Here is a 19301-nt window from a genome sequence, read left to right on the forward strand (position 1 = left end):
TTGGGGGCCTAGTTCTGTCCTGGACCGGAGCTGGTACTGGAATTGGGTCCTCTCCTCACACATGTTGTGGAAAAATTGGGGAGGTAGGTGAAGCCTTGATTCTAGGTCAACTTTGCCCTTCTTGTTTGCTAGTTTGGAAGGAACTGAAGTGAATGAACCTATAACTCATGGTCTGTTTTGCAACCTATGAACCCCACAAGACGGCTTGTCTCATCAAAATTCTCGTGAATTCTTTTGATTATTAATCTCTTAAACATTATTCTCACCGTTTGGGAGGATTGTGTCATGGATGCTGGATTTTAGCCACACAGAGTTTCCTTACACTAGTCTGAGGATATTTGGACTTTTCCTATTGAAACGTATTAAAATAATAATAATAATATTTATGTTTGTGACTGATATAATGTAAGACAAATTATAAACAGGCAATTGAGGTTTTTTGTTGTTTCTAGAGTTTACTTTTTATTGGAACATTTAATTTTCCCTATATTGATCTTTTCTTTAGATAGTCTATGTAATTGTAATGTACTTGTTGAAGGATTTGAGTGATCTGCTTTTCTTTCCTTCCTTTCTTCCTTCCTTTCTTCCTTCCTTCCTTTCTTTCTTTCTTTCTTTCTTTCTTTCTAATTTTTATTTGTGAAACAACATGAGGTACAATTGTAGACTTACCAATTTTTGTGATTGTATTTCAATTATAGAATGTACAAATACCCATCCCTCCACCAGTGCCTATTCTCCACCACCATGCATCCCAGTATCCCTCCAAACCCCCCGCGTCCCCCCCCCATCCCACCCTGTCTCTGTAGCAGGGCATTTCATTTTGTTCTCTCTCCTTTTGGGTGTTGTGCTTTGCCAAAGAGGCATTGAGTGTAAATCTTGTTTGGTCTATAGTCTACTTTCAGCATGCTTCTCCCATTCTGGGAGGATGCTCGCAGCACCCTTGATTTGGTTCTCCCTTCTCTATCTGAGCTGCCTTTTACCCTCATTTGTGTGGCTGGTCTCCAAGCCATGGAACAAACCTTCTGGTACTAATCTTGACCACTCTTTCGTGTGAGTCTCCTATTTTGTTACTTTAGGTTCCCCAGATGAATGCAATACTTCTCTGACTATCCCTCTCTTTTTGACTCACTTCTCTTAACATGATATTCCCATGTAGTACCACATGTATGTAAATATTATGATTTCATCTTTTCTAACTGCTACATAGTACTCCGTTTTGTAGATCTAACAAGGTTTCTTGAACCAGTCATCTGTTCTTGGGCAGTCAGGTTTTTTCCAGATTCTGCCTATTGTAAATAGTGCTTCAGTGAACAAACAAGTGTAAATGTCACTTCGACTATACTTTATTGATTTGCTAGCATATATTCCCAGGAATGGTATTTTTGGGTCAAATGGGAGCTCTATTTCTACGTTTTGGAGAATCGTGCCTACTGTTTTCAAAAAGGGCTGAATCATTGCCACCAGCTGTGAAGGACGGTCCCTTTCTCGCCACAACTGTGCCATCACAGGTTGCTTTTGTTCTTTTGGATGTGGGCCAGTCTCTGTGCTGTGAAATGATATCTCATTGTTGTTCTGATCTGCAACTCCCTGACAATTAACGATGTTGAGCATTTTCTCATGTGCCTGTTAGCCATTCGCTTTTCTTCTTTGACCAATTTTCTGTTCATTTCGTCGCCCCATTTTGGGATGGGTCTGGATTTTTTCTTCTTGTGGAGTTCAACCAGGACTTTATATATCCTTGATATCAACCCCTTTTCGGATGTGTATTAGGTGAATATCCTTTTCCATTCTGTAGACTGTCTTTGTATTTTGGTCACTGTTTCTTGGGAGGTGCAGAAGCTTCTTTGTTTAAGATAGTTCCATTTATCTATCTGTTTTCACTTGCTTGGCCAGTGGTGTGACATCTTTGAAGATACCATTAGCTTCAATATCAGGGAGGGTTTTGTCAACTTTGTCTTCCATGGACCTTATGGATTCCGGTCTGATGTTGAGGTCTTGAATCCATTTTGATCTTACTTTTGTACATGGCGTTAGACAGAGATCTGAGCCCACGTTTTTACATGCAGCCTTCCAGTTTTGCCAGCACAATTTGTTAAAGAGGCTTTCCTTGCTCCACTTCACTTTTTCTGCCCCATGATTAAACACTTGACGATCATATGCTTGGGGGGAGATGTCAGTATTTTCAACCCTGTTCCATTGGTCTACAGCTCTGCCTTTGTTCCAGTACCATGCTGTTTGAATGACTTCTGCTTTGTACTAGTGTTTGAAGTAAGGGAGGTTGATTCCTCCCATTTTCTTTTTCCTAAGAATTGCTTTAGCTATTTCTGGGGGCTTATTGTTCCATATAAATTTCAGAAGTGTTTGCTCCATTACTTCGAAGAATGTCATGGGCCTCATAATAGGAATAGCATTGAATTTGTACATTGCTTTGGGATATATTGCCATATTGACTCTGTTAATTCTCCCGATCCATGAACAGGGGATATTTTTCCTTTTCCTCGTGTGCTCTCTTATTTCCTGAAGTAGCGTTTTCTAGTTTTCTTGGTACGGGTGCTTTAATTCCTTAGTTCCGCTGATTCCTAGGTACTGGATTTTCTGAGGCACCTGCGGGTGCAGGGGAGTAAAGACTGGGTGGGGAACAAGAACAACACAACTTGGGGGACGAAGATCAAGAGGCAGAGGCTCATGGCTGCTTTCCTCCCAGGGTCTAAGAGGATACCTGGGGGCTTGCAGGGAGAAATCCAAACCCGGGTTCGAGTTCTGGCGGAAAAACTGACCTGGGTGTGGGAGAAGACCAGCACAGCTTGGGGGACAAAGGGGAATTTAAAAAAAAAAATAAGTTGTATTGCATCATGGTGAGATACAGTTACAAACTTGCATGTTTACGTTTCATTCGTACGATTCCCGAAAACCCTTCCCTCCGTCAGTGCACATTTTCCAGCACCATTGTTCTGAATGTCCCACCCTCCACCCCCACCCCACTCACTCCCTGCCTCTGTGGCAGGTATAATTCTTCTTATTCTCTTTCTCATTTCGGCATTATGATTTGCAATGCAGTTACTAAGAGGACATCATGTTTGGTCCTTAGTCTACTTTCTGCACACATCTCCCACCCTTGTCATTCCTCCAATCATCATTTAATTAGTGCTTCTGTGTGGGAGAAACTGATGCCCGAACAACCTCCAGCTAACCTTAAGTCTCAACTAGGCCTCAGTTTCTGTTTCTCCAGAGTAGGACTTGCAGTTCCTGGTATACTCCCAGTTAAGTAATGTACCTACATAAGGAATTGGGCAGTTGGGTCTGGCCAGTAAAGAGGGGTCACGCTACCCTCCTTAGAAACTGTTACTAACCATGACCTAATTGGGACCACCATTGTTAGAAGTCCAATGCTAAAAATCACTCAGTATATAGACTGTTCTTAACTTTGAACCCTTGGATTGGATTGAAGTAGACAGATTTAACAGGAAGGCCAGAACAGTTGAGAGGATGTATCATTTGGGAGAGAGGTCATCTTTGTACTGTATAGATAGGCATGTGAGTTTGAGGACTGGGTGAGTTCAGGGAGAAAGGAGGAGTGGAGGGTAGAATACAAGTAAAAAGTCCAAAACATATAATTTCCCAAAGTTTAAACTGCTTTCTTTGTACCGTGAGATTTCCTTCACTATGGACCCCTTGTGTAGACCCAAGGAATCCTTCTCATTTAACTGCCAGTAAAAGATATAAACCTATTTTCAGGCCTGGGTGGAGAAAACTGTGCACTGGTGAAGAGATAGGTGTTGGAACATTCTAGGATTGAAACCCAATCATGAACAATTGTGTAAGTGTCTGTCACTCAGAGATTCAATACAAAAAATTTCAAACATCATGGAAAAAATCATATGACTAATTTCCATATGCTAGCATCGTAAATATTTTTACAATTTAAAAAATCAAGTGTTTTCAGGATTAGGTCCAGAGAGATCGTTCCAGAAGTTAAGGCACTTGCCTGGCAAAGAAACAACCCAGGTTCAATTTCAGGCACCACAACTGGTTCCCAAAACCCTGAAGGCGTGATCCTTGAGCAACGAGCCATAAATAAGACTTAACCATTGCTAGATGTGGCCCAAATACCAAAAATGAACAAAAATAATTTTCAGAAATATTATTTCCACGATCTTCATTGATCATAGAATCAGTACTCTGAGAACGAGGTTTGATTATTCTCATTTTACAGTTGAAGGCATGAGGTTTACTCAGGCATGTAAAGGAGCTAAGGTCACACCAAACTAGAAGCCACCCCTAACACCTGACCTCACGTCAAGTGCTTTTGCTCCTAGTAAGTCTCACAATCTTCTCCAGAAAGCTTTGAGGTGGAAAATGAGCCCAAAGGTACGTTCTTGTTCTCACATGCCTCATGTTCCAAAGTGGAAACATAGAAAATAGGCATACAAAATAGACAGTGACCTTGATCTCAAATAGTATCATGGATTTAGATACCACAAAATATGGTGTAGTGTTCACTACTGTTGTCAGGATGAAGTGGAGATCTCTTTCTCTAGGGCATTGCAACATCTCTCAGAAGCAGCAATACTGAGCTGAGAACATGATGGCCAAGAAGAAAAGCAAAGGAAAAGTTCCTGTCCATCGTGGAAGAACTCGAATATCCGAGGATCTACCAGGAGCTGGTGTGTTTAGACTAGAAGAAAAGAGAGAGAGAGAGAGAGAGAGAGAGAGAGAGAGAGAGAGAGAGAGAGAGAGAGAGAGAGAGAGAATGAGTGTCAGAGAGAGAAACAGATGCCTTTGTCCCAAACTTTTTTTTATTCAAACCTCACCATGCTCCTTTTCAAACAATTCATTCGATCGCCCCTTACATCTTCTTGGAGTGTCAAGAAAAAACAAGGTCACGTCCAGAGATGCTGATTCCAACCTCATGTTTTGACCGTTTTTGTCTGTGAGGAGCAGTTTGCTGATTCTGACAAAAAGATCCCAACCTGAAAAGATCGTTAGTTTACATGAAAGAGACTCCTTTCTTCCTACAACTATCAGAACAATTGTTTTTATTTATTTATTTTTTTTATTTGCATTTGCTTTTTGAGTCACACCTGGTGATGTACAGGGGTTACTGCTGGCTCATACACTCAGAAATTACTCCTGGCAGTGCTCGGGAGACCATATGGAATGGTGATGCTTGGAAGACCATATGGGATGCTGGGAATTGAACCAGGATCTGCCGCGTGTAGGGAAAATCCCAATGCGCTGGTTGGGTGGTGGAACTCCGAATTTCTTTCCTCCCAGTGCTTGAGTGACCATGAAAGGCAGAGGGTTGTGTGTGGGCCCCTGTATACTAGTCATCTCCTCCAACCATTTGAGCGATCTTCATATTTTCATTTGAAAATGACTATTGAATATAACTTTTTTTTAAATTAAGGTTTCTATATTATGCTTCTTTAAATATACTCTTGCTCCTTTCATTTAATATAATATTTTATATTATACTATACTGCTTGGATTGTGGCTGAGCATCCTCCACCCAGTTTCTTCATCTTCCAGTAGGCAGGGTTCACACCCACCAACTGCACTCCTGGCGCCTTGTAATCCCATCAACGACCAAGACCCAGAGACTATAAAACACAGCTCCTGGAAGTATGCGGCTGCATTTGCGACTGTGAGACATCTTATTATCTCATTTTTACTTTGGACAACATGGCAGGTTACCGAATGTAACCTGCCCACATGGCAGAGCCTAGCAAATTCTCCGTGGCATACCCAATATGCCGAATACCTAGCCCTGAAAGAGCCTTGAATATGGCACTTTTTAAAATTTCAGGGCTAGGATGAAAGAGACGTTACTGGGGCCTGCTTGAGTTAATCTACGAACAACAGGATGATCGTGATCGTGATCTTAATTATTGCTACAGTCACCTTTCTGGGTGGGGAGCTGTTTTGTTTTTATTCTTTTTTAAAAAAATTGAATCTGCTGTTAAGAATTTTGTTATTGTTGATAATTGCTTCTCATTACAAAATGCCTTGGAGTCTTTTTATTAGGGTCTTTCACCTGGTACCCTTTGGGCATCATGGATGTGGATGCTTGCATTCTCCAGCTCTGGAAACTTCTCACCAATAACGTCTTAAGTGTTGCCACTTCATTTGGGTTTCCTCCCTGTCCCTCTGGGACTCCGATGATTCTTGTTGTTTCTCTTGAATTCATCTATTATGTCTCTTACCCATCCTTGAACTATTTTGAGATCTTTTCTCCATCTTCTGTTGTTGCCTGTATGTTTTCTCCAGCTCATCTTCAAGTTCATTGATTCTGTCTTCGGCTGTTGTCATTCTACTATTGAGGCTACCCATTGAGTTTTTAATTTCATCTACTGACTAAATGGACTAAACATAATATTGTTAAACTGTGTTTTACCTCTACAGATTTTAACATTGCTTTTTTAGAATAGGACCCACAGCAAATGGGTAGATTATATCTTATTGTGAGTGAAATAAAATATATGCTTTTCTCTCTTCTTGGCACCTTTGTATGTTTTAAAGCTTCATGTTCTATGTTGGGCTGGAGCGATAGCATAGCGGGTAGGGTGTTTGCCTTGCACATAGCCAACATGGCTGACCTGAATTCGATTCCTCTGCCCCTCTCGGAGAGCCTGGCAAGCTATTGAGAGTATCTTGCCCGCATGGCAAAGCCTGGCAAGCTACCCGTGACGTATTCAATATGCCAAACACAGTAACAACAAAGTCTCAAAATGGAGATTTTACTGGGCCTGCTCGAAAAAATTGATAAACAATGGGAGGACAGTGAATGTGTTCTATGTTGTTTTCATAAATCCAGATAGGAAGTGTACTAGGTTCTACTCCTTATATAGACTGGAACTCTCAAAATCAAGTATGAGACCCCAAAGCCTTCTGCAGGAAATGAAATCAGAAGGATTCTTTTAAACCAGAGGACCAGATCCTGTACAATGAGGTATTGTTATAACTGTGCTACAAGTGTCAGAGTGGCCCTAGAGGCACACTTGCTCAAGGGAAAAACCAGAAACATCTCTACTATAAAAAGCAAGGAACCTCCTGAACTGAAAAGTAACCTCAAAACTGCGTTGACTGACCACAACCTGGGCATAGCTCTCAGCTTTAAGAAAAGTCCTCAAGACCAGGATCTATCTCAACCTTCAAGAGGGATGGAATGGAATTATTTCTGCCAGGACACTCCTACAGAAGGAGAGAGGCCCAAGCCCACCTCTGACACATCATGCTGATCTGATTTTTACATCTTCACACTGGCCACATCTGAATTTACCTGAAATTACAGGGGAAAAATACTAATGTCTTTATTATTACAAGCCACCTACTCTGTCATTAATCAATCTCCAGACCTCAGGGTAAATAACAGAGTATCCCAAATGGAGAGATTGCCAATCTTGCTATGTTTATGCAAAAGTACAGGCCAGATTAATTAAGCCATCTGGAAAATTTAGGTAAAGGTGTAGAGAAAACTATCTTTTTGTATCCTGTCTTTTTGTAGAAATAAGACTCTAATTCTTTTTATTTTTTTATTTTATAAGATGGTTCACAATATTTTATTACAGTTAATATCAAACACAAATCCCACCACTATTATACCTTTCCACCAACAAATTTGGGATGTTTCCATCCCAAGCCCCAATCCCTGTCCCAAAGCACAACTGAAATAATTTGTATTGTCTGTTGTGGAAAATCCCGGCCATGCGGTCCAGGAATACCATTAACTAGTATGTGAGGCTCGACCCGAGTGTTTGGGGAATGGCCTTGAGCATAACGGTGCTTGGGTTCTGGAGGTTTTCGCCTTCTGGGGATGGGTCCCTTGGGGTGGGGAGGACTCTCAACCACCCCCTTCTGGGATGCCCTGAGTTAAACAGCCTGGCACAGAGTCCAGTGGCATGGCTATGGTGGGTGTCATGTTGCTCTCTTCTGGGAGAAAAATCTATGTGATCTGGATGGAGGCTGATGAGATCATCTGGCGCTGGCAGGAGGTGGCTCCTGGGAATAACCCCTGGCTCACCTGAGACTGGGGGGAAACAAGTTGAGGATCTCCACTCCTGCTCCCCATTGTGCTCAGCAGACTCTAATTCTACAGAAATTATTGAATAAATGCATTCTAACAGATTTGATTTCAGAGGTACCTTCTAGGGTAATCCAGATGAAATTGGGTTCACTGATGGTAGCAGCCTGGTTCATGAAGGAACTCAAAACAGCAGATGCTGTCAGTAATATGACCAGAATAGTTAAAACCAGAGATTTATCAGGGAGAAATGCAGCTGAAAACTCAGACATATTCTTTCTGTTTTTTTTTTTTTTTATTGAATCACCATGACACACAGTTACAAAGCTTCCATGTTTGAGTTTCAGTCATACAATGATTGAATGCCCATGCCTTCACCAATCCTCATTTTCCACCACGAATGTCCCCAGTATTCCATCCCCTATCCTGAACCTTCCCCTACCTCTATGGCAGACAATTTTCCCCATACTCTCTCTCTACTTTGGGTTATTATGTTCTGCAATACAGATACTGAGAGGCCATCACGTTTGGTCCTTTATCTAATTTCAGCACACATCTCCCATCCCAAACTACCCCTCCAACAACCATTGAATTAGTTATCCTTTCTCTGTTCCACCATCCTTCTCTCCCAGCTCATGAGGCATTCTTCCAACTATGGAGCAATATTCCTGGCCTTTTGTCTACTCTCCCTAGGTGTCAGTCTCATATTATATTATATTATATTCCACAAATTAGTGCAGTCATTCTATGACTGCCCCTCATTTCACTTTGTATGATACTCTCTATGACCATGCACTTGTAAGCAAATTTCATGACTTCATCTTTTATAACAACTGCATAGTATTCCTTGTGTAGATATAACAAGGTTTATTTAACCAGTCGTCTGTTCTCAGGCACTCGGGTTGTTTCCAGATTCTGGCTATTGTGAACAGTGCTGCAATGAACATATAGGTGCAGATGTCCTTTCTATTGTGTATTTTTTTATCCTTGGTATTTATTCCCAGGAGTTGGGCATGCTCTTTCTTGAGCCTGCCAATAGTGATGTAAATGATGCAATGGAAGATCTCTGTTCATTTGTGGTTTCCAGGGTTTTCAATGTTTTTGAGAATGAAAATATTGAATATTAAATATGTTCATGCTCGGAGTTAAAAAGTATAGCATTTATTGTAAAGTAGGAAAGAAAAAAGAACTCCCCAAGTGGGAGGAACTTGGTATAGCACTAAATTAAAAGGAAGTTTTGTGTAGTCCTTTTTAATATCTACTTAATTTTCTTATAAAATGGTAATTTTTTACAAAAGATACAGGCAACTCATAGGGTTGTCTAGGTACTCTAAATCATTCTGGGCACCTCCTATTATCGTAGTCTACTTGATAGTCTTGGATTCAGAGCAGAGTTTTATGTTCCTGGGTGATTCCAGGAACATTGAGCAAGGACCCCAAAGATGAAATGCATTAGGTTTATGGGGGTGAGATGGAACATCTGGCAACAGGAAACTGTGATTTCATCTCACACTGGCAAGGGAAATCTGAGGCTTCCTTTTCAATAGGCTGAGGAAATTCTAAGTAAACACATAAACTGATTCTAAATGTCAGTTCTTAATTTTCTATGCACATACAGCTAAATGCAGTGCTATATGGCAGTTCTTTTATAAGTACATATTTCATATTGGATTCAAAAGTTTAGAAGTAACCAAGTATTTTGTTAATGTGGGATAAGCAGGAAAGGCAAATCAGTAATATATGAATGCTGTTTTACTTACCCACTAAAGAATTACCTCCAGATAAAATTCAGTCTAGTTTTTGGGTCTTGCTAAAAAACTTGTCAGTTTAGATTTACTTCAGATCTACTGTTGTCTAAGTGGAAGGGACCTTAACAAGTTATCATGAGTATTGTACTACCATAAAAAATACCCAAAACTAAAAGAGATATTACAAATAAAATTTCATGCCCATTATTGGGAGGAATCAACCTCCCGAACTTCAAACTGTACTACAAAGCAGTAATAATTAAAACAGCATGGTACTGGAACAAAGGCAGAACTGCAGACCAATGGAACAGGGTTGAATACACTGACATCTCTCCTCAATCATATGCTCATCTAATCTTTGATAAAGGTGCAAGTAATGTGAAGTGGAGTAAGGAAAGCCTCTTTAATAAATTGTGTTGGCATCACTGGACGGCTACATGCAAAAAAATAGGCTCAGAACTCTGCCTAACACCATGTACAAAAGTAAGATCAAAATGGATTAAAGACCTCAACATCAGACCAGAAACCATAAGGTACATTGAAGATAAAGTTGGCAAAACCCTCCATGACATTGAAGCTAATGGTATCTTCAAAGATGCCACGCCACTGGCTGAGCAAGTGAAAACAGAGATAGATAAATGGGACTATCTTAAACTAAGAAGCTTCTGCACCTCCAAAGAAACAGTGACCAAAATACAAAGACAGTCTACAGAATGGGAAAGGATATTCACCGAATACACATCTGACAAGGGGTTGATATCCAGGATATACAAAATACCGGTTAAACTCCACAAGAAGAAAACATCCAACCCCATCCAAAAATGGGGCAATGAAATGAACAGAAACTTTCTCAAAGAAGAAATCCGAATGGCAAAAAAGCACATGAGAAAATGCTCTACATCATTAATCATCAGGGAGATGCAGATCAAAACCACAATGAGATACCATCTCATACCTCAGAGACTGGCCCACATTCAAAAGAACAAAAGCAACCAATGCTGGCGTGGATGTGGCGAGAAAGGGACACTCCTTCACTGTTGGTGGGAATGTCCACTGGTTCAGCCCTTCTGGAAAACAGTATGGACGATTCTCAAAAAATTAGAAATTGAGCTCCCATTTGACCCAGCAATACCACTCCTGGGAATATATCCCAGAGAGGCAAAAATGTATAGTCGAAGTGACATCTGCACTTGTTTGTTCATTGCAGCACTCTTTACAATAGCCAGAAACCTGAATGCCCAAGAACAGATGACTGGTTAAAGAAACTTTGGTACATCTACACAATGGAGTACTATGTAGCTGTTAGAAAAGATGAAGTCATGAAATTTACATACAAGTGGTACAATATGGAAAGTATCATGCTAAGCGAAATGAGTCAGAAAGAGAGGGATAGACATAGAAAGATTGCATTCATCTGGGGGATATAAAGTAACAAAGTATGAGATTAATACCCAAGAATAGCTGAGATCAGCACCAGGAGAATTACTCCATAACTTAGAGGCCAGCCGGGTATCCTAGAGGAAAGGGCAGTTCAGATAGAGAAGGGAGCACCAAATAAAGGATGTTTGGAGGATCCTCCCAGGAGGGGAGATGCATGTCGAAAGTAGACTATGGACCGAACATGCTTGCCACTCAATGCCTCTTTTGCAGACCACAACACCCAAAAGGAGAGAGAGAACACAGGGGATTGCCCTGCCACAGATACAGGGGGGATGGGGGGATGGGGGTGGGAGGGATATTATCCATGGTGGTGGAAAATGGGCACTGGTGGAGGGATGGGTATCTGATCATTGTATAATTGAAACCAAAACACAAAAAATTGTAAATCTACAACTTTAAAAAAAATAAAATAAAGGGGAAAAAAATTTCATGCCCATTATCTTGATAAATATCGATGCAAAAGTCCTAGACAAAATCTTTGCGAACGAAGGCCAACAACAAATTTTAAAAAATCTTACACATTATCAAGTGCCATTCATCCCTGGAATAAAAAGATGGTTCAACATATGCAAATAAATTAACATAATGTACCATATTATTAAAAGTAAAGATAAAATCATGTCATCATGCCAATTGATCCTGAGAAGATTTTTTAACATGATTTAACATCCACTCATGATAAAACCCTCAACAAATTGGGGTGGAAGGAAACTTCTTCAACTTAGTAATAAATCCCATAGCCAATATTATTCTTTTTTAATTTTACTTTTTATTGACTCACTGTGAAATAGAACATTACAAAATTGTTCATGATTTTGTTTCAGTAATACAGTGTTCCAACACCCATCCCTCAACCAGTGTAATTTCCCAGCACCAGTGTCCCCAGTTCTCTCTCACCTCTTTCAAGCCATTCCCTACCCCAGCCTGCCTCTGTGGCAGGTACTTCTCTACTCACACTCTCTCTCTCTCTCTCTCTCTCTCGATTTCTTTTACTCTCTCTTATTTTAAGAATTGTGGTTTGCAATAGAGATACTGAAAGGTCATTATTTATATTCTTTTACCTGCTTTCAAGACTTAGTTCTTGTCCAAAGGGATCATTTCCAGTTAATATTGTCATGATGGATCCTCCTCTACCTTGACTACTGTCCATTTCCCACACCATTGGCCAACCACTGACCAGTTCTTCTGGACTGTTTTCCCTGGCATTGAGTGTTAGTGTCATACTTTATTTTTTTGTCCCACAAATGAATGCAGTCATTCTGTTTATGTCCCTCTTCTTCTGGCTTATTTCACTCAGCATGATACTCTCCAAGTCTATTCATTATAGGCAAATTCCATGACCTTGCTTTTCCTAACAATTGTGTCACATTCCATTGTGTAGACATGCCATAGTTTCTTTAGCCATAGGTCTATTCTCAGGAATTCAGGTTGTTTTAAGCTTCTGGCTATTGTGAATAGTGCTGCAATGAACATAGAAGTGGAGATGGTGTTTCTGCTGTATGTCATTTGAATCCCAGGGTATATTACCAAGAAGTATGTTGTTGTGTCAAATGGGAGCTTAATTTCTAGTTTTCTTTTTTATGAATGTCCATATTTTTTTCCAAAAAGGTCGTACCAGTCACTATTCAACCAACAATGAATGAATGTTCCTTTCTCTCTGCATCTGTGACAGCACCGGCTTGTTTTTATCCATTTGTAAGTGTGCCAGTTGATATCTCATTATTTATTATTTATTTGCATCTACCCAACGTTTAGTGATGCAGAGCATTTTTTATGTGTCTTGATCATTCAAATTTATTCTTTGAGGAAGTTTCTGCTCATTTCTTATCCTCATTTTTTGATGGAATTGAGTGTTATTTTCTTGTAAAGTTCTATCATTGTCACTGTCACTGTCCTCCCATTGTTCATCGATTTGCTCGAGCAGACCCAGTAACGTCTCCATTTTGAGACTTGTTACTGTGTTTGGCATTACCGGATACATCACGGGTAGCTTGCCAGACTTTGCCGTGCAGGCAGGATACTCTCGGTAACTTGCCTGGCTCTCCGAGAGGGGCCGTGGAAATCGAACCCAGGTTGGCCAGGCTGGCTGCATGCAAGGCAAACACCCTACCACTGTGCTAGCACTCCAGCCCAAAGTTATATCATTGTCTTGTATATATTTGATATTAACCCCTTATCAGATGGATATTGGTTAAATAGTTCTTCCAACTCTATGGGCTGTCTCTTGGTCAGTTTTTTATGAGGTGAAGAACATTTTCAGTTTAGTGTAGTTCCATTTATTCATCTTTGCTTCCACTTGTTCATCTGTGTTTCTGCTTTGAAGATGACTTGAGCTTCAGTGTCATGGAGGGTTTTGCCTATGTTTTCTTCCATGTACATTTGTCTGACGTTTAAGTCTTTGTTCCATTTTGATTTGATTTTTGTGCTCAGGTAGAGGTCAGAGTTCATTTTTTAATGTAGCTGTCCAGTTTTCCCAGTACCACTTGTTAAAGAGGCTATCCTTGCTCCACTTTATATTTCTTGCTCCATTATCAAAGATTAGGTGATTGTATATTTTAGCATGTATGCCAGGTATTCAGCTCTAGTCCATTGTCAGCAGGTCTGTATTTATTCCAATACCATTTACTATCACTTTGTAGTAGAGTTTGAAGCTGGGGGAAGTTGTGCCACCCATCTTCTTTCCCCCAAGGATTGCTTTAGCTATTAGTGAGGGTTGATTGTTCCATATGAATTTCAGGGGTCTGTGATCAATTTTTTTGAAAAACTGTCATGGATATCCTTATAGAAACTGCATTGAATTTATATAGAGTTTTGGGTAATATTGCTACTTTGAAGATGTTAATTCTTTTGATCATTGAGCAGGGGATGTGTTTTCATTTCTTAGTTTCCTCTTTTATTTCTTTAAGTACTGATTTGTAGGGTTTTTTGTACAGGCTCTTTACTTCTTTAGTTAAGCTGATTCTGAGGTACTTGATTTTCTTTGGCACACCTGTGAAAGGGATTATTTCTTTAATATCACCTTTTTCTCATTCACATTTGGAATATAGGAAAGGCATAGACTTTTGGATATTGATTTTATAATCTGACACTCTACCATACAAATCTATTATTTCTAGGAGCTTCTTGGTAGAGACTTTAGGGCTTCTAAGTATAGTTTCATGTCATCTGCAAATAGAGAACTTGGCCTTTTCTTTCCTATCTGGATGCCCTTAGTATCTTTTTCTTTCCTAACTGCTATGGCAAGTACTTCCAGTACTGTATTGATAGAAGTGGCAAGAGTGGCCAACCTTGTCTTGTCCCTGATCTTAGAGAGAAAGTTTTTAGTTTTTCCACGTTGAGAATAATGCTTGCTGTGGATTTGTGGTAGAAGGCTTGACAATATTGAGAAATTTCCTTTGAATCACATTTTGTTGAGAGTTTTTAACATGAAGAGTTGTTAAATCTTGTCAAAATCTTTTTCTGTGCCTATCGATATGATCATATGGTTTTTCATCTTTTCTTTTGTTTATATGATGTATGTTGATTAACTTGGAAATGTTAAACCATCCTCGTGTCTTTGGAATGAATCCTACTTGGTTATGTATATGATTTTTTGATAAGTTTTTGGATTCTATTTGTCAGTATATTGTTGATGATCTTTCCATCTCTGTTCATCAGGGATATCAGTTGGAAATTTTCTTTTTTGTGTTTGTTCTCTGTCTGCTTTGGGTATCAAGGTTATATTTTCTAAATAAAAACTTTTGGGGAGGGGCTGGAGTGATAGCATAGTGAGTAGAGCGTTTTCCTTGCATGTGGCCAACCTGGGTTCAATTCTCAGCATCCCATATGGTCCCCGAGCACCGTCAGGTGTAATTCCTGGGTGCATGAGCCAGGAGTAACCCCTGAGCATCGCTGGGTGTGACCCAAAAAGCGAAAAAAAATCGTTTTGTGGAGTGTTTCTTTTTTTTTATGTTTCCTGGAAAAGCTTGTAAAAGATTGGCAAATGGTCTTCTTTAAAGATTTGAAAGAATTCACTAGTGAATAATCTGGGCCTGGGCTTTTGTTTTTGGGAATATTTTTGATCACCATTTCCATTTCCTTAACGGTGATAGGTGTTTTTCAAGTATTCCAAATCTTGGTTCAGCTGTGGGATGTTGTAAGAATCCAGGAATTTGTCCATTTCTTCGAGGTTCTATTGTTTTGTGCCATAAAGATTTTCAAAGTAATCTCTGATAATCCCATGGATTTCTGCAGTTATGTTGGATAGCCCCCTTTGCATCTCGGATATGGTTAATTAGGCTCCTTCTGTCTGTTTCTGTGTAAGTTTCCTTAGTGGTATATTGAGCTTGTTTACTTTCTTAAAGAACCAGCTCTTGGTTTCACTGGTCTTTTGGATTGTTTTCTGAGAGTCCATCTCATTGATTTCTGCTCCAAGTTTCATTATTTCTTTCCTCTGCTTGGTTTGGGTACCTTTTGTTGATCATTTTCCAAGATATTAAGCTCTGAGGTTAATTTATTGATATGGGATCTTTCTTCTTTTCTGATGAATGCTTACAGGGCTACAAATTTTCCTGTTAACACTGCTTTTGCTATTTTTCACAAGTTTTCATAGCTCATGTTCTCATTCTCACTTATTTCCAGGAATCCTCTTTTATTTCCTCTCTAACCTAACCCAGTGGTCCTTCAGTAGTGAGCTGTTTAATTCCAGGTGTTTGGTTTAATTCTCTGTTTCTGTATGTGGTTAATTTCTATTTACACTGCATCATGGTCTGTAAGGATGTATATAGTTTATATCCTCTTAATTTTATGGATGTATGTTCTGTGGTCCAGCATGTGGTCTATCTTGAAGAATGTACCATGTATACCATGTGCACTGGAGAAGAATTTGTATTCTATCTTTTGGGGATGAAAAATACTGTATATATCTAATAACTCTCTCTCTTTCATTTCTTCCCTCAAATAAAGTATCTCCTTGCTGAACTTTAGTCTGGTTCATCTATTGAGAGGTGAAAGAGGACTGTTAAAATCTCCAACTACTATTGTGTTGTTATCAATGTCTTTCTTCAAGTCTATGAGCATTTGTTTTAAGTACTATGCTGGTCCTGCTTTAGGTGCATATATGTTTAGGAGTGTGAGATCTTCCTGATGTATAGACCCCTTGATCATCAAGAAATGACCTTCACTGTTTCCTTGTGAAGAGTTCTTTTTTATGTGGAGCTCTATGTAGTTTGATACTAGTATGGCTACCCCACCTGTTTTAAAGGGAATGTTTACTTGGAAAATTGTTTTTCAACCCTTGACTTTAAGTGTGTGCTTGTTTTGATTGCTCAGATGTGTTGTTGGCAGCAGAATGTTGGGTTTAATTTTCTAATCCATCCTGCCACTCTGTGCCTCTTGATTTGTTTATTTAGTTCATTAACATTGATAGAGATTATTGTGATGGGGATTTGTGCCATCTTTATTTAGGAGATTGGTATGCTTGTGAGACTTGTCTAAAAGTAGCCCATTTAGTTTTTCTTGTAATATTGATTTTGTTTCTATGAAGTGCTTGAGTTGTTCTTTATCTGTAAAGTTATGTATTATTCCTTCAAATATGTATGAGAGTTGGCTAGGTAATGTATTCTTGGTGAGACATTCATTTCATTGAGTTTGTTCACTATATCCCAACTCTGTCTTTTGGCCTGGAGGGTTTCATCTGATAAGTTTACATTGAATTTTATGGATGCTCTATTATAAGCTATTTCCTTCTTTGATCTTGCTGCTTTCAGTATTCTATCATCTATCTATCTATCTATCTATCTATCTATCCATCTATCTAACTAAGGTTTTTGTCATTCTGATTATGATGTGTATTCTTATGAGGATTTCTTTTAGCTGGTACCCTTCGGGCCTCTTGGATTTGGGTGCATATATTCTTCAGATCTGATAGCTTTGATAATTGCTTCTTAATCAGGATTTTCTTCCTGCCCCTCTGGGTATTTCAATGATTCTTATGTTACTCCTCTTGACATTGTCTCAGTTCTCTCTTGCCATCTGAGGGTTTATTTTGAGGGATTTTCCCATCTTCTGCTATAGACTAGAGATTCTCTGTGTCTCGTCTTGGAGCTCACTGATTCTGTTTTCAGCAGCTGTTACTCTGCTGCTGAGGCCTTCCACTGAGCTTTTTTTAATTTCACTTAGCATATTTTTCAGGTCTGTCATTTCTGCTTATATTTTCATTTACAATTTCCTCAGTTTTGCTCTCATATCCTCCTGTTTTTTACTGGTGGTGTATGCCATGGTTTCTTTGAGTTCCTTATGCATCCTTAACAATTCTATTCTAAATTCCTTATCAGAGAGGTTATATAACTTGAAATTACTTGTTGGATCATCTGGGCTAGCTTCTTCACTTGCTAATCCTGGTGGGTTTATGCATTACTTTACTAACGTGACATTTGCCATAAATTTGTTAAATGTATGTTTTTGTGTGGTTAAGAGTCTAAGTTAGGATGTATTTGTATATGCAGATCAGTGACAGAGTGGTGAAGAAATGTGCAGCCATCTTACTTCACTCCATTCTTGTGCTCTTCAAGGTGGGCCCACTTGGGGGATGTTCTACCTGAGAAACTGACAAACCAACACAAAAAATAAGCCAGTATTATCCTTTTTCTTTATTTTGGGGTCATGCCCAGCATTGCTCAGGGTTTACTCCTGGCTCTTCACTCAAAAATTACTACTGGTGGTACTTGAGATACCATATGGGATGCTGGGGATGGAATCTAAGTCAGCTGCCTGTAAAGCAACCACCATACCCTCTGCACTATTGCTCCAGCCTGCCAGTTAAACTGAAAGCGTTCCTGCAATGATTACATATATATGTATGTATATATATATTTTTTCAACTAGAAATTATGTACTTTAACTATATTTTTAAAAAAGTTAGAAGGGAAGAATGTGCTAAACTATAAACTACTTGAATGTTATTGTATCAGTCCTGCATCTACTGAGACCCCATTTCTAGCAGCTAGAACAATGGTAACGAAAAGGTCATGCTCGCAGAGTAATGAAAACAAAGCTACCTAGATGGGCCATAGATTTGTGGTCATATGCTAAGTTTGTTAGGAAATGCAATGGGTCTGAAAGAATGTGCCTATGAGCATTAGTGAACAGGTAGCATAGGAAGGAAGGAGAATGTTATGGCAAGGAAAAAGGTGTACTTGCCGGTGCAAAGCAAAAGTAGTATTGATAACATCCAAATATATCTGCTTCCCACATTTCAACCCATCAGGAGCTGATAACAACAAGACCAATTAATGTATGTTATTTTCTGAAAATGTCATATTTCTCCAGAAACAGCAAGTTTCCCAGAAAAAAGTGGGACCTGGAGCATTCCAATGGACCCATTGACCTTTAGAAGTCAGGGTGCTGTACCAGGAGAACTCTAATATGTTATGGTATTTAAGAAAGTAATTCTGTAATAAAATAAGAGTTTTAATCAACAGAATAGATGTAACAGAACAGAAGGAAACACTCACATGTATGTACTATTAATTTATGACAAATAAATTGAGTGTGCTAAATGACAAGGGAAATCTTCCTTAAAAATGATGTTAGGATAGCTAGTACCCATGTGTTAAGAGAAAAAATAAAATTGAATACCTATGTCAGACTATACTAAAAAGTTTATTTTATTTTTATTTTCATTTTTAATTTTTATTAGTGAAACATCATGAGATACAGTTGTAGACTTACAAATTTTTGTGCTTAGGTTTCAGTTATACAATGATTGAACACCCATCCCTCCACCAGTGCCCATTCTCCACCACCACCCAGTCCCAGTATCCCTCCCATCCCTCCTCGCCCCGTCCCACCCTGCCTCTGTGGCAGGAACATTCCCTCTCTCTCTCCTTTTGGGTGCTGTGTTTTGCAAAAGAGGCATTGAGTGGCAATCATGTTTGGTCTATAGTCAACTCTTAGCACACACCTCCCATCCTTGGAGGATCCTTTCAACACCCTTTATTTGGTGCTCCCTTCTCTATCTGAGCTGCCTCTTCCCCCTAGCGTGTGCAGCTGGCCTCCAAGCCATGGAGTAAACCTCCTGATACTTATCTCAGCTATTCTTGGGTGTTAGTCTG

Source organism: Sorex fumeus, unplaced genomic scaffold, assembly GCF_029834395.1.
Source record: "Sorex fumeus unplaced genomic scaffold, SorFum_2.1 ptg000010l, whole genome shotgun sequence".
In the NCBI taxonomy this organism is placed as follows: Eukaryota; Metazoa; Chordata; class Mammalia; order Eulipotyphla; family Soricidae; genus Sorex; species Sorex fumeus.